The sequence below is a fragment of the Vidua chalybeata genome, chromosome 6 (assembly GCF_026979565.1).
Source record: "Vidua chalybeata isolate OUT-0048 chromosome 6, bVidCha1 merged haplotype, whole genome shotgun sequence".
Lineage (NCBI taxonomy): Eukaryota > Metazoa > Chordata > Aves > Passeriformes > Viduidae > Vidua > Vidua chalybeata.
Genome location: NC_071535.1, coordinates 22,424,831 through 22,446,239, shown reverse-complemented (window position 1 = coordinate 22,446,239; position 21,409 = coordinate 22,424,831). Strand labels below are relative to the sequence as shown.

The window sequence follows — 21,409 nt, the reverse complement described above, 5'->3', positions numbered from 1 at the left end:
AAGGCTGTGAGCCCTTCAGCTCAGTTAGGTGGAAGTCTGGGGAAGGGAAAAAGAGGATGTGGCTGCCATGGGCAAGACAGGAATGGATACATCTTTTCAAATATCTGCTCCATAAGAGCTTCTTAGGACTACAGACCCTTGTTAAGAAAAGCATCTTAAGCAATAAATTGTTCTTGTGTGGGGGGAGTTCACTGTCACATTCAAGAGCCACAGCATCTCTGTCTTTCAGCAGTCATCATGGGAAAACTTGTAAATGGAGGATCTTTATGAGCTTAAAGACAGTGATATTCAGTCTGCAGGCAACTGGCTATTACACTTGGGTAGAAATAAAGGCAGCATAGAGAAGTGTCCATCTTTTGAAAGGAGAACAACTTTGCTTCCTTCAGTGCAGGACTGGCCAGTGTCCTTGCCTCCAAGTGCCCATTGCCGTAGCGCAGGTAGGAGCTGGAAGAGCTCTGCAGCCATCTGCAGGGCTCCGCTGACAGTGCGCCGGGCTGCACAGGGGGCTGCGGGGCCGGCCTGGAGAGTAGCCCTCGCACCTTTGTTTTCACAGGCCAGATCTTTGAAAATGGTCACATTACTTTGTCCTCCTCTAAAAGTACATGTGGGTTTCTGCTGGGCATCTTGGCTCTCAGTACTGCATTAAGAGAACATTTCCATGTTCATTTCCATGTTCATGTACTGCATTAAGAGAACATTTCCATGTTCATTTCCATGTTCATGGACCAGGAAGACTCTGTCATCCCTGCTGTGCACTCCCTTCAGCATCTTACTAGTGTAAGTTTGGATGCCTGAAGGGCAATTCCACAGCCTATGAAGATCTCACGGTAAGGAAGCTTGATGGGGAAAGAGAAACCTTAGTGTTTTGCATATGAGTTTCATGCAGACTTTGAGAAATACATTAATCTTTATGATTGCATAATTTGTGTTTACGTACACTTTTTCCAGAGTGGAGCTAACTTACTTTCTCACAGAATCACAGAACTGCAGAGGTTAGAAGGGACCTTTGGAGGTCATCTGGTCCAACCCTGTGCTCAAGCAGGACCATCTAGGGCTGGTTGCTCAGGACCAGGTCCAGATTGCTCTTGAATATCTCCAAGACAGGGGACACCACAACCTCTCTGAGCAAACTGTGCAAGTGCTTGGTCACCCACAGCAATCACAAAGTGTTGACTTATGTTCAGAAAGACCCTACTGTATTTTAGTTCATTTCCTCATGTGTCCTTTGAGGGTTTTTATCTCCTTCTTAAGTTTGCCCACTCATTTTGTGGTGTCTCAAAACTCTTTCTAGTTTGTCAGTCACTGCCTAATAAAGTGACACACAGACGTTTTAGATACTTTTAGGCTAAATGTATGTGGAAGAGAAATATCCCCTACCTGTTCCTTGGGAATATAACTGCCATTGAGATCATTGAGACCTTAATTGTTGGGCTCTGGCAACCTGAGCTAAGAATTACAGGTATGTTGTCTTAAAATTACAATTGGTTCACCAAAAGCATCTATTATATCTCATGAGGATATACAGGAGTTTCTCATCAATTTTAGAATATAGCTTATGCACATCACAAATATGATCAATATGTAGAGGTATTTGTTTTAGATATCCTCCATCTTTTTTTTTACTCAGTAGCTGGTTTATCATCTTATTTATCAGCTACCCGGTCTTGTCTTAACAGAGTAAATGAACAGCAGTGAGCAACAATTAAATGCAGGTTTAACCAGGAACAGTCCATTCATTTGGCGGTTCCTATTACTTTGACTGCTGTTTTCAATCCTCATTGCCTCTGGTTTCTTCTGGAAGAATGCCATCCAAGTGGTCTCATTTTAGCTTTTGTACATCACCGATGTGAGAGTTAGGAAATGAATGTAGTCCACTGTTCATAATGTGGGCTACTGAACCAGGGAAAAAACCTTGAATAACCACAGAGAAAAATCTTGGAGGAGAATGCCATATCAAAATGACTTCTACCATGATAGAAAACCTTCTGCCTGTAATTTTGTAGTCAGTACTTGCAGCCTTCTAGAAGTGACTACTGTGCTAACAGGTTCTGTTGCACTTGCAGCAATAGGTAATTTATATCCGGTTACTTCATCTCTGAGAGTAGCTAACAAGCATGAAATGCTGTCACTGCTGTTGAAGAAAGAGGCCAGTGTTGAGAATTTATATGGGAAACTAGATAAGCAGAAACCACAAGATGAAGAAGCCATCTACAGCCTTTGAGCATGCTTGGGGACTTTCTTTTTAAAACTGTCTTCCAAGGTACTTTGAATGTGAATCTGTTGCCATTTTTGCTACTGTAAATGACAAGGAACTCTGAAAATCAGATTGGTTACACCAATGTAAAATTGGTACAAGATTAATATTGGGCCGTTCAGTTCAACATCACAGTAGAAGAAGAAATACCTGGAAGCCATATAAAAAATCATATTGAAGTGAGGGGGCAGGAATCAACTAAAGCTTTGTATGGGTGTGGCAGAAACAAGCAATTTTCTTTCCATAAACCTCTGCCAGGTGCTATTAGTGCCTCAGATCACTGGCTGATTCTTTCAGAGTTCAGGTTTCATGCTTCTAACACACGAAATTATTCTTTCACCCCTTTGGGAATAATTTGGAGTACGTTGGAGAAGGCAGCATAGTGATAATTGGGGAGCAGTTTGATGCATTGCTAAAATACACAGAGGACAAAATGCCAAATGAGGTGTGAGAGCAGGTGAAGTGTGAACTCGCTGAAGTTGCAAAGAATATTATCCAGATAAAAACACACAAGAGGTGAGTAAAGCAGGACTCCAAAGAAGCATTCTAGCACGTGGAGAATTCCAGAGATCTCCAGAGAAGAATGCCCTTTGCCAAATTTGTGAGGATGAAACCCATGGAATATGGATGAAACCCATCTCCCTTGCAAAGGAGAAGACTGCAAGGCCGGGAAGAAGAGACTCAGCTCTGGTTTTAAGCTTCTTTTAAGGTATCTATATATATAATGCCATCAAGTTGAGTAGCAATTGCATCTTTATAGCAATAGATAAAATCAAGATAAAGAAGAAGGCAAATGTAACAAATCATGCCTTAAGCAAAACCTCCCTGTGGGTAGGAAGTGTAAGTTTAGTACCATCTGATTCTGTAGTATCCTGAGAACTCTGATGCTGCAAGGAAATGGAAGACGCAATGTCAGACAATATTCTACTGCTCTGCACGAGATCAGAAGGAGAGTTGATCATTCAGAATGATCTTGAGCATTTTGGATTGTAAACAGTGTACTTCCAGTGAACACTGTTGGAGCTGTGTTTGATTGGAGATGGTGCGCTGGGGGAAGGACTAGCAAGGGTAGAACCTGCGCCATGGAGCTTGAGGTCAGGCTGGAACACAGAAATGGTGGCCAAAAAGCCAACGGCAAGGTCCTGTCACTGTGGCTGCATTTTGGCTTGTGACTAAGGCTTTTGTGTGAGGTGTTGTAGAAGACGGATTTTCCTCACACCTTTTCTCATTTAACTTTTCCGAAGATCCTCTGAAAACACACAACCATTACTTCCTGCAAAAAGATGGAATTTGAATACAACATCTTTAGGTGAAAGAGAGATCAAAGAGGAGGAAGAAAGATTCTGCTAGCACATGCACGGGTTTCTGTTGCTAAAATTGAATGAGAATTGGCTTAAAAACTGGGATGAAATCTTACAAAACTACTGCTTTGTTTCTCTCCCAGCTTTCTAATTCAGTATGCACCATTCGGCTGCCGCACCGGAAACGGACTTTCCTTCACATTTGCCAACTCTCTTGTTTTGTCTTTGTGCTGCAAGGTGAAAGTAGTGATCAGCATCCTTGTGAGGTCAGGAAGAGATACGCATGAAAAGCTTGCCCACACAAGTACACAGGTCCCTTCTGCCTGTCATGACCCTGTCACTGGCTGAAAGCACAGCCTACCCCCATGGTGGGGAATCTGAAAGCTGGGTGGTGATGGCAGCAAATTGCCCTGTGGTAAGACATAAAGCAGCAGGATCTTTCAGAGAGGAGAGGAGCATTGAAATGGAGCTTCTGACATCAGGAAGAGCTGCTGTGTATAATATCATGGGGCCCAAAGAAAGAGAACTGCTCCCTTGGGATGAGGAGATTTATTGCAGTGTGTTTAGCACCCCTGCAACTAGAGAAGAAAGATACACATTGGCAGCTGGTAGGAGGCCTGTGCTGCACTTCTGCTCCAGTGGAAAAGGCAGGAATGACACATTGCTGTGGGGTGGGATGGGAGTGGAACTCTGCACATCGGCTAGGGCAAATTAGAGGAACACTGACTTGGTGTGGAAGAAGGAAAATCTTAACTGATGTTTTTCATGGGGTTAGAGATACTGCAGGATATCGCCCAGAGAAAAAGCTCAGTTAGTGAGCTGGAAAATGAGAGAACCGGGGACCACTAATCAATTCTAAAAAGTTTTCTGGCATGTTCTACTGGCCACTGCTGGGTATTAATACAGTTTCAAGTCTTCATGTTGTGTTGCAGGATTATGGGTTGCTTACCTTTTGGCTTTTGCAGTGTGGTACAAGAGAGGGTTTCACTTTCCCCAAATTTTACCTGAAGTCCTTCCTGCTGAGTGGAATGGAGGGAACAGAGCACATGGCAAACCTCTTCTACTTGAGAAGTTCATGAGCTGATGGAATTGCTATATAGTTCCTGTTCTGGCAGCTCTTTACAGTTGTACAGTGCTTGCTCTAGAAATTGTACACAGAGACAGGGAAGGAATGGAAAGTTCTGTGTTTTACCTGGTTTTGAGGAATACTTTGCATCGTTATTCATATAAATACTTCATATGCCAATGGACATAAGGAGAGTAGCATGCTGTCTGTCTTCTTGGTGTAAATTAATTTGCTACCTCGCCTATGTGCCTTTTGCATTCACTGTTTGCACACCTCTTGTGTCTCCACCTATGCTAAAGCAAGCAAGGTTATCTTCCATGAAGCTCTGTCTCTGTTGCAGGAGATGCTTCTCACAGAACTGAGTCTCAGAGTACCTCCTTGGCTTAAGGAAGGTGCCGTAAGGATGACTTCTATAAAGATAGTACATAAAACAAATAACAGGAGTGTGAACATATTAAATCCATGAGAGAATTTCAGTAGGGATTGGAGATTTGGGGCTGGGCTTTCTGAGCAAACATTTACTTAAAGTGTCATCAGGATTAAAAGGTACTTTGTGGAGGTGAGTTGAACAGCATTTGTTCTGAGGAGCTACAGTTTTAGTGGACAGGGAGCAATATAGTGCTGGACAAGAGAGCCTGCCACCTGAAAAATCAGTTTTGAAAAAGTCAGTTGTAAGATCTTGCTTAAACAGTATTGTTGCCTACTTCCTGCTTTCTGGAAGGATTTGAAGGAGCAAAGTGGAAGAACGTCACAGGAGTAGGAGCTAGGGCTGAGCCATGTTTGCATGCAGTGGTGCTGAGCCTCTATCAGATATGTCCTTTTCATGATGTGCATTCTGACATTTCCTTATCATTTGGGGAGCAAGGATGCATCTTTTGCCTCCAGCAGCCCAGCTGCCAGGATAGAGTAAATATTGCTTTGTGGCCAAAGGGTCCTGTTAGCCTCCAGGAGACACAAAACGGCAGCACTCAGAAAAAATTAACAGCAGTAAAAGTGCATTATACAATTCATTGATCTTTTGTTTTCAACACTGAAGCAATGCTACTTGGGGCACACAGGTTACACCAGGGTCAGCACTTCATTAGGAGATCCCTGGTCCTCCACCCTCACCCCAGCACCCTGGATGGGTGCCTGCAGTAGGTGCAGGCACTTGCCTGGTATGGATGGGTGAGGCTGGGAGCAGCCTCTCAGTTCTAGGCAGCGTGAAAAATCAGAGGCAGTTAGGTACGAGTGAAAATATTATAAGTTTCCCTGGTGTCAGCACAGGCCAGTTCTGATTTTAAAAATGAAATATGGCAGCTAATTAATCTAGATCACAGCTTAATCGCCTGTGGTGGGTTTTAAAAAAAACATTTTTGTGTGAATTTAGCACTTATGAAAGTGAGAGGCTGGCATTACTGCATAGACCAAAGCACAGCATGGATAAGCTGTCTCCTGCCGGCTCTGTTCATGCTCCCCTGTGGTGGCCTGCAGTAGCCACTGCTATTTCCTACAGTCTGCCTTTCATACCCTCCCTTGCAGCAGCATCCACGCCCCCAGTGTGACACACACCTCCCCTGTGCCTCCGCAGCTCCTCGTGGGAGCAGTCACAGAGCTTCAGAGGTGTGGAGCAGCAGATCTGCAGGTTCACTCCAGAACCATACAGGGAATTTCTCTTCCCAGGGCTCAGGCTGCGGTGCGCTCCCTGTATTAGGGGTGTGGTGAAACACGGTACTGCCCTGGGAAGTGTGCTGTGAATAGGGAAAGGGATCGGCAGAGAAGGCGCAGAGGCAGAGATCAGAAAGCTCCAAAGATGAAGGGTTTGACAGCTCTGACTTGGTGTGGAAGAAGGAACCAGAAGGAATCTTCCCTCAGACCAGCAGCAGGCCTATGCTGGGGAAAAGAAAACCAATCCATCCAGTTTTATAGACTGAGTGCGTTTATGTTTTGTACAGATTTCAGAAAGATGAAGCATGAATCCTTCATTGCACATCTCACCCATCATTAGTGAGTTGCTCTCTGCCAGTGTTCTCAGTAGATGTAGGTCTTGTAGAGAGAGGCATTGCAGGCACTGTCTGCGAGACAACATCAGCCAGTTGGTTGAGAGAAGTGAGGGACAGCATGGGGAAGGCAGGTGCATGTTTGAGAAACAAGCAAAACAGATGGACCAAGCTGGGTGCATGTGATGGATCACAGAAAGGACCAGGACAATGTGAGACATTGACTGTCTATTAAATTTTGTGGAATGATTAAAATAATCTGTCAACAAATGGACAATTTTCTACTATGTTCAGTCAACTTTTTTAGTAAGAGTCTCTACAGTTCAGAGTAAACCATTTCCTTTTCCTTCCTCTTTCATTCACACTTATGCTAAATTGTGATCCTGAGTGTTCTTGAAGGTCAGCAAAGCTGAGCAGGAACCAAGCAAGCAAACGTGGAAGGTCGGGCAAGAGTTGGTATTGCTGACCAAAAATTCTTTGCTCTGAGAGCTGGCACCTCAGCCTGAGATCAGGGTTGTCCTGTGTCCCTGGTGCCCATCTTTGCATTACAGTATTGATTATTAGGTGGATTCCAGTGTTCTGATTAAATTTCAGCTCGGACATTTACATTTTTCCTTATTTTCCGTTATAGCTTTAATGGGACAAACAATTCTCTTTTTTGCTTCAGGAGCTCTGGCTGTACACAGCAGAAGAGCTGCTGTATTAGGCTTCAGAGATAGGATGAGTGAAATGGTCTCCTAATGTGTATACAATTTTGAGTAGCCTTGTGGGTGAAACATACTGCATGTTGCTTCTTAGTCACTGTAAATCATAATTTCTAGTGTATTTTTTTACAATGAACTGAGCGGATAGAAAAGGAACTCTTCCATTTTGTGAAGTAATAACTGTAACCTAGGTGAAATAAAGTACAAAGCCAAAAGCTTTATACAAAAATGGATTTTAATGTTAATAAAATACAATAATAGTGTTTTATACTGTAACCTTCAGCAATTATCCTGACCTAAGTAGGAGCAAATACTTGGTGATTAATTTGAATAAAAATGTTATTTCTTCTTTTGTCATTTAGATGAACTGAGAAGATGAAGCAGTCATATTTGCTGAGGGTGTGGGGATAGTGAGGCCAGAGGACAAGAGAGATCTGGAGAATACAGTACTCATTCAGTCAATATTTTGACCAGCAAAGAAAGTCCTGTCCTAGCATAGTAAGTAGGGAACAACATGATCTTCAGCTTCAAAATGCAATATTAGTGGATTGGTTTTTGTTGTGTAATATTTGATCCATGAGGGCTCTGTGGCTGGAAGCCTGTAAAGCAATTTGAAAAATGTAAGGAATGTGTAACAAGGTAAGAAGTAAGAGAAGAGGCAAAGAATTTACAACAGTGTGGAATGGGTTGTAGCAGGGAAAAAAAGGGAGAAATGCACATATCAGAAAGCGCTTTAAAAAGATTCAAGATAGACACATGTCCACTAGGTCAGAAACAATGAGAATTGGGTTTGTCCTCTTCAATGTAACATTGTTATTATGCAGTACCTGCCCCCACAACATCTCAAATCTCACGGTTTTGTCTGAGGAAGAGTGACGGATACATGCGTTTTTGGAATACCTGTGATTTGTTCTTGAGAAGCCTGTGGGCTTCTCAATTAACTCCTTTTAATTCAGCCTTGTGGGAAAGGGTGGGGGTCTCTCACTCTGTCTCTTTGAAATTGCTTTGTAGGAGAGATGGTTAGTTAGCATTGACTGAGCATCAGCCATCGAGGCGCAGTGAATAATCCCACTCTGCATTAGATGAGGAGAGAGAAATCGGACAGGGGGAAACAGCAATGATTAGTTAGCTTTAGTGCAGCCTGGGGATGCATGTGGTCTAGGCAGGATTTATTTGGCTTTTCCAATTTTAATTTCTATGTTTCTCTGTGAGCCAGGCAACCAGCAATCCCAGAGGTAAACGAGCAGAGCTGATATCTCATCTTTCTCTTCCTTATTCTTTGTGGTTTTGTTTTCCTTCATTTGTGATTTTGGGTCACAGAAAGGTGAGAGCATCCCTGAAGATGGCAGCACAGGCTCCCCAAATCCTGCAGTGCTCACAGAGTGTGGAGTTATTGCTTTCTGGCCTGGCAGAGGGGAACTTTCCCTGTTTCCTTCCTTCCTTTCCTTGCAGACAGTCAAGTGGATGTTTCTCCTGCCCAGGACTTTCTTCTGCTGTCTGGTTCATGTTCCCACTGAGTGGAGATTATTGCTACAGCATTTTAGGGTTTTTTTTCCTAACTTCCTTAAGGTAGTGCTAAAATTTTAGCCAGAGAAAATTGATGTATTTTTTTTCCTAGCTGTGCTGAAGCAAAACTATGCCTTTGTGTTGTTGTCAGTTCTGAGTGAAAATAATCTTTTGCTTAAAGTAACTGAAGCAAAATCAAACATACATCATGAAGTAAAATAAATCCTGAAAACTGTTCAAATGTATTTATATGGAAGTTTTGGAGCAAATAAAAAAGTTTTTGCAGATTTTTTTTTGGTTTTTTTTTGCTGTTGTTGTTGCTGTTAAAAAGAGGTGGGTTTTTTTGTTTGTTTTGTGGGTTTTTTTTGTTGTTGTTTTTTGTTTGTTTGTTTGTTTGGGTTTTTTGTTTTTTGTTTTTTTTTTTTTTTTTTTTTTGTTTTTTTTTTTTGTTTTTTTTTTTGTTTTTTTAGGTATTATGTCCCTACCAATAAATGAAATACATACATCACTCTTGAAAGCCCACAAAGTGAGCACATTTTTCTGCAAAAACATCCTTCTTGATGAGGAGATCTCTGTGTGTTGCAGTGTGTGCATAAGCACTAATTTCAGAGACCTTTTAATCTTGGCAGCATCTGTATCACACTGTCTGTGTCCTGTGTCTATTCTTACTCTGTGCCAAAGTCATAAATGACAAAATGTTTTTCTTGCTTCTCCTACTTACCTGTTGGCTTTCTCCTTTTGAGGTGTATCTGCATCAGTCTGATCCAGATTGCCTTTGTCTTAATATTATTGGAACTTATTTTTCTGTTTCTGACAGATTTTAGAGTTTTCTGAGTTAATTTCTCTTCTACATCCCCTTTGCCCACATGATTCCCATCTTCTTCTCATTGTTTCTGTCTCACTAGTGAAATTGGCTTCCCAAGACTGCATCACATGCCTGTTAGAGCCACTCAAGGTTCACTTCTCCTCTCACCTCAGCCTCACCTCCCCCTAATCTACAGTGTTGCTTTGCCTTAGACTGGATAAGTTAAAGTATTTGAATTCTACCAGTGTGAATGATATATTCTGCTATATACTCTGCTATTCTGGAAGCTTTGTAACCTGAAGAAGCCAATATTGATGGTTTAATTACTTCCCAGGTCAGTAAGGAGGGCCAAGCTACTATTTAGGTTTATCTCCTGGGCAGTTCTGCAGTATCACCCTTTACTTGTCAAATTTAGGACCCCCATGGCCAAAGGCTCTTCTAAAAGGAAGTTCTAATAAGGAAACTTTCCTTGGTGCCAGCACCAGAGGAGGCGGCCCGTGGATGGCTGGCACTGGAAATCTCTGTACTGTGAGGCTACAACAAGTCTCTGTTCACCATCTGTTTGCCCTGCAATCATAGTTTGGGTCTGTTCAGACCCAAGCAAGGCATAATGATCTCCACAACAGAAATGCTACTTCCCAGTTCCTTCCTTCCCCACCTAATGGCTGTGATTCAAACACTAACATTGCATCTTCACCTGTCTGGAGACTGCTGCCTCGGCAGCACTTACCTTTTTGTGACAGGGTGCTATTCAGCAGCCTACCCTCAATTTCCCAGGAAAATGGGACCACACGTCACTGACCCTGAAGTGCAGCAATGAGAGTATGATGCTTGTTTGGGATTGTAGGAGATCCTTTTCCACGTGTTGGATTCAGTTCTAGCTGTCCTGAAATATTCACTGGAGCGAAAATGTGACAAACTGTTTCTGTAATGACAGGGGAGGAAATTGCTCTTTAAGAACTGAGACATCACTGAACTTATCAGATATAAGAATTCTTGTTGTCCCTTCTTGTGCAGAAGTCTAGGTTTCCTCAGCTTGTCTTTCCTGTCGTCAAAAGTTCCAAAGAAATCGTTGATTCCTATCCAAAGATTGTCATCTTGTGTAATAGTAGGCTCCAGAGTGACCTCCAGGTGAAGTAGATATTATTGGATGTCACACAGAATATGTGTAGCCCTACATTGTTAAAGATGTTAACAATAATTAATTTTTTTCAAAATGTATTTCTGTATGTGTGTTCTGTCTCCTGCACTGTTCCTCTGCCTTTGAATATTGAGGTACTGTGGTAGGTTTGTGCTGTTCCATGAGGTCTACACACAGAGAAAAACTCCCTGGGTAAGGTGCACATGGACAACGCATCTCAAAGCTCCTAAGGCCAGCTGCTTGGCAGCTCTTCTTTCCTTTCTTTATTTTCCAATGAGTGAGTGTACAAAATGGAACTAGAGTTTCATGTAAGACATGAAGCCAAGTCCTGAATATATCCTTCCTGTATACTTTTCACACTGAAAACATACACTGGGTATTTGAAAAAAAATATAGCAGCAATTTGTAAAAGACAGTGAGGAAGGTGTGTGAAAATAATTACTGTTTTGTTTCTTAATGCAAATTTTTTTCCCTCAGCATTAGAAGGACGTTTGGTATCAAAGTTTAAGAGCATGAAACAAACACAGAAGACAAAAATTACTTTTTTAATGTGCATTATTTTCTGTGTTTAATGCCATTTTAACAATTTTAAGGGTATAATTTAGATTCTAATATGTTGGGTGCTTAAGTTTGGTGACACCCCTGTGGCAGGTTTGAAATTAATGAAGTATGGTGGACTGAGCACTGCAGGGTAAATCTCAACAGATACTCTTAAAGTCACATGTGAATGTGGGTCTGATTTGTAGTTCTCTGGAACTCCCAGACTGAAATATCCATGGGCTGTGTTGTCAGGATGGCTTGATGCAGGACTCAAAGGTACCCATTTCTCCCTCCCTCGCTCCACTTGCTGTGTGTGCTTGTGGCCATATCCCATAATACCAGATTTGCATCCCACCCCTTTTCTGCCCTCACCACTAGTCAAAGTTCAACAGCTAGAAGGGAAGGAAGGGACTCCTAAATATCAGCCCTTAGAGTACTCCCACTCTTGGGAGGGTTGTTATGCCTGTCTTTTCCCAGCTGGAGAAAAAAACAGCACAAAAGCTTCAGGCTCCATCCCAGATCTGGTTCTTTCTAAGTCACAGGGGTAGTATCAGCCCTAGAGTGGTCTATATGCTTTTCCATCTGAGGAACTTTCCTCTTTCTCCCAGTTGTGTGCTTCTGCTGCCCAGGGTATGTTCCTGGAAGAACGCTGCCTGTGACACAGCAGATCAATGGGCACAGCCCCAAGTCCCTGCTCCCAAGGATCAATATGATGTTGGAGTACAACACTGGGGCTGGCATTGCCTACTCCTTTCAGGTCTGGCATCAATTAGCTGCAGCCTGCAAATAGAAGTGGAGCAGTAACACTCTGCAACCTCGATAACCTGTCCTGAGGAGCCTGCCAGAGTCAAGGGGCTCCTTGCTGCCACTGCAGCCAATAGACCCATTTCATTAGGCTGGAAAGGTTAATGGCATTGAAAACTGGCGTCATCCTCAGCACATGATCATTGTAGAACTCCACAGTGGTGTGAGTCCTGAAGCTGTCTCAAGGAAGCCCCTCTGAGCTCTGAAAAACTTTTCTCAGCAAGGCTTCTGTGCAGAGCAGTCAGACCCCTATCTGTCACAGTTCTCTTGCTGAGGTCCCTTTACTTTGCTTAGAGAAAGCTGGTGAATCTCAGTTTTTGCAGTGATTTTTTCCTAGCTGTGCTGAAGCAAAACTATGTCTTTGTGTTGTTGTCAGTTCTGAGTGAAAATAATCTTTTGCTTAAATACACACTTCCTGTTGCCTTAGGAAGCATCCTCTTGCCCTTTTGTTAGAAATGGCATCCTAGAAAGCAAGTAAAGTCTAATATTGGGGTCTGAGACTTGGATTTCTAATTTTTTCAAATGTTTTGAGATATTTTTACTGGAAATATTAAAACAAAGCAGAAGATTATTCCATGATCTGACACAGAAAACCTGGCATAACCAGAGTATTCAGTGATAGCCTTATTCTCTGGTTAGTGGTGACTGAGCAATAGCTGGTCTATTAAATATTTAGTTGCAGCTTCTTTAATAAACCCTTCTGTCTCCCTTTCATCGTCACCTTCTGTGGGCCACCTTACGCAACGTTAATTTTCATGTCAGAATGTTGGTTTCAGAGAAGGAAACCTGCTGCCATAGATGAGAACTTCCACTGCTAAACAGAGAGATGAGGACAGAAGGATGTGAAGATGCTGGGCATGTAGAGCAGCTGCTCTCTGAAAGGAGTCCTTTGGCATACATTTAGTCACATCTTTCTCAGGACGTGGCTCTTGTGGCATCTCAGTTGTATGTGCCCAGCACCAGGTCAGTGCCCAGCATCTTGTGTGTAACTGCAGGGCACCTGTGTTGAAGTAGGAGCTCTCCTTGAAGCTGGTCAGCTAATTTTTCACCTTGCCTACTTCTTACAGATTCATGTGGCAGGCCTAAAAGGTTCATGTGCTCTCATTATGTCTAATTCTTAACATGTTTCATGGCTGTGTAGCTCCCCTGTCTCCTCTGCCCTCCATGCAGGGACCTTCTGCAGCCATTTGACAGGAAGTGAATGAAAGAAGGAATTTAAAGGTCTGAAGTAGGAAGAGGAGAGGAGGATGTGAGAGAACATCTCAGGTTCAGGAGAGCTATTTTGTATTTTGAGGTGCTCTTCCAATGTGCACAGGGTTCTTGGTGGGAAGGGCACAGTGGAGAGCTTTCTCTTTAATACAGTGTGTGTTTTATCTCCGCAGACTTCTTGCAGACTTAGTTTAAAGATCTTAGCTCAATACCATTAGTGTATCTCTGCTGAAGGCCCTTTATAAAATTGATTAGAAAGTGGGCTTTTGCATGTGTGTGTGTGGGCTCTAATCTGATTTGAGTCCGAGATGGTATCTTTAATTCAGTGCATCGCGGCAACTAACTCACGAACTTCACCGAGAGTCAGAGCCCCTAATTTGGTTTGAGAATACATTAGCAAAACGAGCTCAGAAGGCCCCTTTTCGGGGAGAGAAGGAGGGGGTGTCTTGAGGGGGGCCTTGGGAGGAGGATTGGAAGAATTGGCTTGACAGAGAGGAGTCGTGGATTTAAACAAGATCCTGGGCATGATATTCCTGCAGTGGGTCCCAGGGAAAAAAAAAAAAAAAAAAGAGGAAAGAGAGAAGATTGTTTGATTGATGCACAAACCATGGAGAACAAAGTGAACCTCAAAACAGGCTTAGCCCCTTCTTCACATGCAAACAGAACTTGACAAGCTTTTTATATAGAATTGTCTTTTCCTCTTCTAATTTCTTCATCCTGCTCTGTGGGCTGCTGCTTAAAGCAGACGCTAACATTGCAGAAGAAATAGTATGCTTTTGCTCTGGCAGATGATACACACTATCAAAACTTTTCAGGACTGATCCAACTGGTCTTTGCAGTGGGACAGTGAAGGCAGCTTTTTGCTCCAAATGATATGTAAAAGCCAGCCCTGGGGACTGTTAGACTAGGTGGAGTAGATATGTACATTCATTTACAGTTTTATATCTAACCTTCATTCTTCAGATCCCATATTCCTGTATGATATATAGTGGGGGTTGTGGAGCAACCAGTTGGAGGGGGGACAGGGAGGGGAAGAAACTCTCCAGATTCTCCATGACCCTTTTAAAATAAAGAATTATTTTAATTTAAGAAATTTTTAATATAAATGGAGGAGCAACTAATCTTAGATTCTGTTGGGTGCAATACTCAAGCATAGGAGTAAATATTTAATTTAAAAATGTAATTAGTAAGCTGTTAAACACAAAATGCTTGCTGTGTTAATTCAGTTTTATGGCTGAAGTCTTGCACACACAGATGTCAGAAATCTCCAAGTTCTGCCTCCTTCAGTAGCAGTATTGTATTGCCCCTGCAGCTGGGTACTATTTCTTGTTGCCAGGAGTATAGTGTTCTAGGAGTTGCTGCCTTAAATTTTTAAACTGGTACAATTCAATTTTTTACAAGGAATCTTTACTGAGTTATACCCAGTCTGGCCATTGTTATCATGTCTGCCTTTTTTTTTTCAGTGGAGGCTCTTAATTTGTGTTTGCAAAGTATTTACAAGATACCCATTTGATTGCATAGGCAAGGCACTCCTGGACACAAATGACTAATATAATTGCACCTATGTGTTTGTGAGTGAAGTTGACTGAGCCATTGGTTTTGCAGTAAAACTGCATGTTTTGCATTTACAATTCAGTATTTGTGTTTGTGACCCTCTCTGTACAATGGCATGTTAAGGCAGAGTAACAGCAGATCTCCTGACTTCAGTATATTGCAAAATGTTCAGTAGAGAGGTCCTTTATGATACATTTTTCAGTTGCATTCCTTGAGTATAAAATCAGCCTCAACCACAGCTACACAGAGGACACAACATATCCAGAGACAGTTTGAGACCCTTCCTCTCAAGAAGTGCATTTTTTGAGAGGGAGCTGACTGTGCTTTCAGGAATGAGGAATCACAAAACCAGATACCTCAGAAATGGAAGATTTTGGCACTAGGTCTTGCTACTCTTACTTGGATATACAGCTGGATTGATTCAATGCCTGAGCTCAGCCGTTGAGCCACCTTCAAGTAATTATTTTAGCTAGTCTTTGTGCTCTATAGATAGTCTACCATATGCATAGTTGAGATTCCTTTTTCCGCCTTCTTTGATGAACTGCTGAGGTCAGCAATTTTATTTCAGTAGCTTGCACTGATGAACTTTACTTCTATACCAGCCTTCCCATCCAGATGACACTGCAGTGCAGAGAAATAATCCAATTTTACTTGATTATTAATAATTACTCTCAGCTACAATTTTTTCAGTTGATTGATTAGAATAAACACTGCTCTGACGGGATACACCAGAATCCATAACTCCTCTTCCTTTTTTACTGATACTTTAGCTCAGGCATCCCCAGGCATAATGTGAAGCAAGGGATTGTAATGCAAAGTGGCATTTTAAAACATGCCTTTGTGCTGTTTTTTAACTAGGTGTGACCAAAATTAATTTATCTGGATTGGTGGAAGACTACAGGCCCTTAATAATGGCTCTGGTTTGCAAGCCAGTGCTTTTGCTAAACCCTTATTTTTCCCTGTTCACTGTTGAAGCTGGGCAAAACAACTCCTATTTTTGTTTTAGTCTTCCAAACTGATCAAAGACTATAGGTTTTCAGGAGATGTGCTTCCTACTTAAGATCTGGTCCCTTATCCAACAGGTTGTGTATGCCTCCAGGAGGGTTTCAGGCCGTAAGTATCTTTGGAGGGAGCTCACCTTGTAGTTGAGTGAGGTTTTTGCTGTACCAAATTTGACAGTTTATTTTTTTTTTTTTTTTTATTTGGAAGGAGCATATTACAAGGCACTCTCTCAACAACTTGTGGCCTGAAACCCTATCCAGCAGTTCTGCAGGAGCAGAGGAACTTTAAAGTGTTTGCAGATTTGTCAAGAACTTAAACACCTCAGCTAAATTATGCACAAAAAAAGGGAAGACTAACTTGGGTTCCTTAAATTCATTCTGGTTTGAGAATAATGCTATTTCCAGGTTGGAAAAGTGGGGAGTGAGAAGATTGCTTTAACATGAACAGAATTTGCCTCCTCTTTGCAAGCAGGAAAATTGTCAGAGGCATTTAGAGTTTTTATTTATCTGCTTAGGATGAATCCAAGGAAATAAACAAATTCATATTAGATGTTTTAAAGAAGCCTGTCGTTGTTGAATTTCCTCTCTGAAGTGAACTGATTGGAGCAGAGAAGCCTGTTAGAACTGGCAGCACATGACTTCCAAGAGATGCTCAGGCCAATGAATGTCACCTGGAGATGGAGATGTATGAATGGATGTACTGTACCCTGTGATTTGCATTGTGTGGGTAGGGCTATCAATCTGTGCAGTGTGACTGGCAGGAGAAGGGTGTTTATTAGTGTAAGTGGGAATTCCTGAGAAAGTCCTCTATTGGGAAAAGTTTGCCTTCCTTTCCTTCCCAGGAACATTTGAAATAAAAGTGTGTTTGGAGAAGGAGTAGTTAAACACTAGAAACCAATTCTCCAGAAATGCAGGAAAGGTCATGGGATAGCTGCACTGTTGGACATTCAGGTGGCTTTTCAGATCCTGAGGTCCAGTTCATGTTCAGATCAATAGAAATTACAATTTGATTTCAATAGGAGTTGGATCAAGGCTTAAATGAAGAACCAGGATACTGTAACAACTACTTCTGATTTATTTCCCCTGTAGCTAGAAAATTCTTGGTAATGTTTAGGTGTCAGGTAAGATACTCAATTCCAACATTTTTTCCTCAGCGAGCTGTAAAAGAAAGCATTTTTGTGGGTCACAGAGATGCTAAGAAGTAGCACTTCTTACCAGAAGTGAATGAGAAAGAAGTTTCATTCAGGCTCTCATCAAAGTGGATAGAATGTCCAGGTCAATTTTTGTAAACTGATAGGCAGCCAGGGTTTCAGAGTTTCTGATCACATGCCAGCAGGGATTTCATTGTGATGCAGAAGGAATGGGGTAAAGCTTAAATGGCACCAGATGGAAAAGTGGAACTCTGTTTCTCCAACAGCACTCAGCTTTCAAATCAGGGAGGGATTTTTGGCTGCAGGACGCTCCTTGACTCATGGCTAATCTCTGAGTTATACAGGATAACGATTTTATATGAGTTGATGGCACAGATTTTGTGGTACTCTTGAATTTCCAGAACTTTTATGTAGAATTCCACCTTTTCAGATGATTTAGATGCAGTTTGTTTCCCAGTCTCAGTCTCTCTCTTTTGCCTAGCTAAAGAAGATAGCATGAAGTGTCAAAACATTTCTGCGTACATTAGAACATAGATATTTCTGGATGCATATGAGTAGAGAAAAGAGACTTACTGAGTGAAGCACAAGCAGGGCTGTGTGGAAAACACAGGGAGTGGAGCTGCATGGACGTTGGAATCTTGGTTCAAGAATATTTGTTGTTTTACAATGTTATTTCATCACAAATCTGACTGCAACCTAAACTTCTAGGCAAAGTAGAAATTCCAATAAAATTTATTTCAAAGAAAGTTACAATATTTTGTTTCATTATGTTCCTTAAACAGTGTGTGATTAGTTCATCAAACAACATGAAAAAACACATGACAGGCTAAACAAAGTGCTAGGAGCAAAGCAAAGTTAAACACCTAATTTTTTTGGAGTTGTTTTGAAAATTCTACAGTAAAAACATTGCCAAAATTGACTTAGTTCTGCAATGAAACAGAACAACATTTTTAAGAAAAAAAATGGATTTTTGATTAAAAACTTGAAGTATAATTGCAAAGGAGACTAGAAAAATGGGTTGCATGGAGGTGTGATCAGGAGGCAGCTGGTGAGTGAAATAGCATGTGGGGAGATGGAGATAGGATTAGGCAGTATTAGAGATTAGGTTATTGTGTAGACTGGGTCACCGGGGTCTGGGCTTAAAGTATGATGAGGTGTAGGAGGAGGTCAGAATTGGTGTGTATTATAGAAACAGATTTGCAAAGCCAGTGTTTTCTTCCTCTGGCTAGCTTGCATGCAGGAAAACACTAGCTACTCACACTGCTTAATACAGGCAAACTGGAGAGCTGTGGTGCTGCAGAAAGAGGTTCAAATTCTGCTGATAACCTGGAGCAGAGGACGTCATGTGAGCATAGAATTTATCTGTCTGTCGTTCTGGTTATGACACTCATCTGCATGCTCCATTCTTTCAATCATAGAATGACTGTTTGACTCTCAAGGTGTTCCTGAGGGGTAGGTCCTTCAGGACCATGTCAGCTGGGGGAGGCAGTGTTCTGGAGAGCTGCAGTGAGTTGCTGAAGTTTATAAGAAGATTATAGTTGAGGTTGGAATTAGACTTTGAGACATTTTGGCTGCATTTTAAGGGCTGAGTACTTCACTGCCCCACGTCATAAGCACAGAGCCAGTGACTAGGAGTCACAACGTGTGTGGGTCCCTGGGCTATGTTTGGGGCATGGTTACCTAGTGCTGATCGACATGTAGAATGATTCCCAAAACTCTGCTCCTAAGAGTGGGCACAGAGAAAGGCTGGGCACAGAGGCAGACCTGGGAGGGTAAGGTCTACAGTGTAGACTGGTTAGAGAAAGATGGGTGTGGGACACTGACTTAGTTTGCCAAGGGCAGAGGGAACTGGAAGGCTGGGCACACAGAGCAGATGAAGTGTGAGTGTGTGGAGTTATAGATCCTGTCTTTATGCATCACATTGATCTCATTCAATGTGTTATACTTAGCATTTTGTTTATATAATCTCAGGGTGTTACAGGGGTTTGTTTATTTTTAACTCCTGGATGACTGGCAGTTTCAGTCTGAATCCTGTCTGTTTATAAATGGGAGAAATTTGTCCAGGCTTGGCAAAAGATCTTCAACAAAGGCTTTCTGGAAATTGAGAGAAATGCGTTTACTTGAGTTACATTATTTTGTCAGCTGGGAGTAAGATCCAGACAATCTGTGCATGGGGTGGTGAAAGCCCTGACCACTATTTGCATGCAATAGTAAATGATTGTGTTACTTTGTTACATTTCCTTTAGGAGTTTAGTTAGGAAAAAGAAAGAGGGATAAGGTACCTTCTGCATCATGCAGGAGTCTGGTGCAAAACCAGCCACCTGGTGAAGTATGTCACGTGGCCAGAAGAATTTGGGACTAGAAGCTGTCTCATAATCACGTGGTCATGCCTGATCTTACTGCTGGTGGCTGCTCACTGACTTAGTGTTTGGGTTGTGTTTCTTATTGTAGACAGGGTTTGAGTGAAACCAGTCTGTAGATTTGGAACAGGATTCCCTGATGTATACAAAGTGCTGAATTAATAGAGATCAACACCTACCAGAGATTTTAGCAGCACATCTGGATGCCCCTTTTTTCCTGTATCACCACCAGACTCTCAAGAGGCAGTCATATTTCCCAGAAAAACCCAGCAAGGATTAAGAGGGTTTCCTCCCTGCAAGTTTAGATACAGAATGCTGTATGTATCTCTAGGGCCTACTGAACCCTGGGGGAGCTAGGCTTCAGAAGTTGCTTTAGAATTGACCCTGTTTGCCCTGATGGGTTGCAGTGCTCACTGCTGGCTGGTCACCAGACATTGATTTCTATTTCCCATTGCTCTGAACTCTTGCATGGCTCCCACACAGAGAGCTCAGTCTATCTGCTATGAGCTGCTGGGGTTGTTCACTGGAGGGAAAATCTTTAGCTTTCAAGATCTCTCACTGTCAAAATACCTGGTAAAGCTGTCATGTTGCCTCACTCTACCCCTTGGCCAGGTTGCTCACACCTTCTGTTCTGTGTGTCTGTTCCCCTTCAGCCCACTACTGTCTGTTCATCATCTTCTCTCTCTATGCATCTAATGGAGGTTGGTAATCCCGTTAGGTGCTTGCAGCGGGTGCTGCCGAATTTGCTTGCAAACGCCTGTGCCAGGTCGAGTGTCATTGCCAGCAGCACTCTTGGCGGGATGAAGGTTGCATTAGCGAACAGTAATTGAAATGCAAAATAACATTTTGATCGAGCGAGCAGGCTGTTTATTTATCAGATCAATAGCCAAAATGCCCCATCTGGAGAAGTCAGCGTGATAACAAGTGATAGCATTCCAAGGGCAAAGGGAACAAGCACAGCGGGGAGGACATGCCGTCAGGGTGGGCTGGTTTCAGTTGGGTCACACCAGGCCGTCAGTTGCTGAAATTTGCTTCTTTTTGGGTCCCTACTTGGAAGAGGGCGGGCCCCCTCCTAGTTGCATCAGCAAAGGTTTCCTGACCTCTGGAGAGAGAACAAGTTTAAATATGGGCTAGGACAGATTGCAGACGTGTAAAACTATGTGAGGTCTTCTTCCTTCCATGTTCTGATAGACAGAGTGTGCCTCAAGGTGCAGACTGCAGATGATATGGCTTAGTTAGGCAGTGGTTTTTGATGGCTTGTTTATGCTTTACTGCATTATGTTTGCTATAAAGGTCTGACCACTCACAGTGATGATCAGAAGTATGAAGTCATAGTTTGGCTCCTATAGCAAAGCTACTGGAACGGTATCTCGGTGCATGCACATGGTGAGGAGAGATGTGAGAGAAGGGAATTGTGTGTATTTGCATAATAAATTTATGCATACACAGATACCCTCCAGAATGAAGCTATGTAACATTTAAAGCTATCTCAGAAAGATACTATATGAAAGTGTAGAAGCAGCTGTATAGCTTCTTTGCTGGTGTCTGACTGCCTGTCTGTCTGCTTTGCTCTGTTTGTGTGTTAGCTTCTGCTTAGCCATTAGCGGGGATGTTAAAGAATGGATGAGAAAGAGAAACTGAGGTTAAGAAGCTTGCAAGTTTTGCAGAGTATTGGGGAAAACAATGTGTTTATTCTACTATACATTTTCTGTCTAGTGAGCAGTTTGTTGATCTCATCTCTTGGTTCAGGCAAGTAAGAACGTGAGGCCTCAGGTAGAGTCGGACTGGAATGGATGGGAAGCTGCTTTGTCAGTCAAAGGAAATGGGGACAGCCAGCAAGATGGATGAATGAAATGGATTTACAATAAGTTACAGGTGTTAGAAGCTGGAATTTGGGTCAGATACAGCTGCCTACTTAATATATGTAGTGTGCTAAGAGATCTGCTAAATACTTACCAAAGGTGGGAGTTTAGAGACTCAGCAAAACTGAACCATGAGGTTATTCTAAATAGGTAGCTAAGGATAATCCTGTAT

At 42.2% G+C, this 21,409-nt stretch overlaps 1 protein-coding gene across 7 annotated transcripts in view; it reads left to right on the top strand.

Annotated features, from left to right (window-relative positions):
- Positions 1-21,409, top strand: part of ESRRB (estrogen related receptor beta) — a 159,491-nt gene that overhangs the window by 86,604 nt on the left and 51,478 nt on the right. The window contains exon 1 of one of the 7 annotated variants that reach the window (XM_053944531.1): positions 7,720-7,802. The exons of 5 other annotated variants lie outside the window; for them this stretch is intronic. The gene's annotated coding sequence lies outside the window, so the exon portion shown is untranslated. Of the gene's footprint in view, positions 1-7,719; positions 7,803-18,703; positions 18,788-21,409 lie in introns of those variants that run through there. One more of the 7 variants, XM_053944530.1, reaches the window with a different exon arrangement.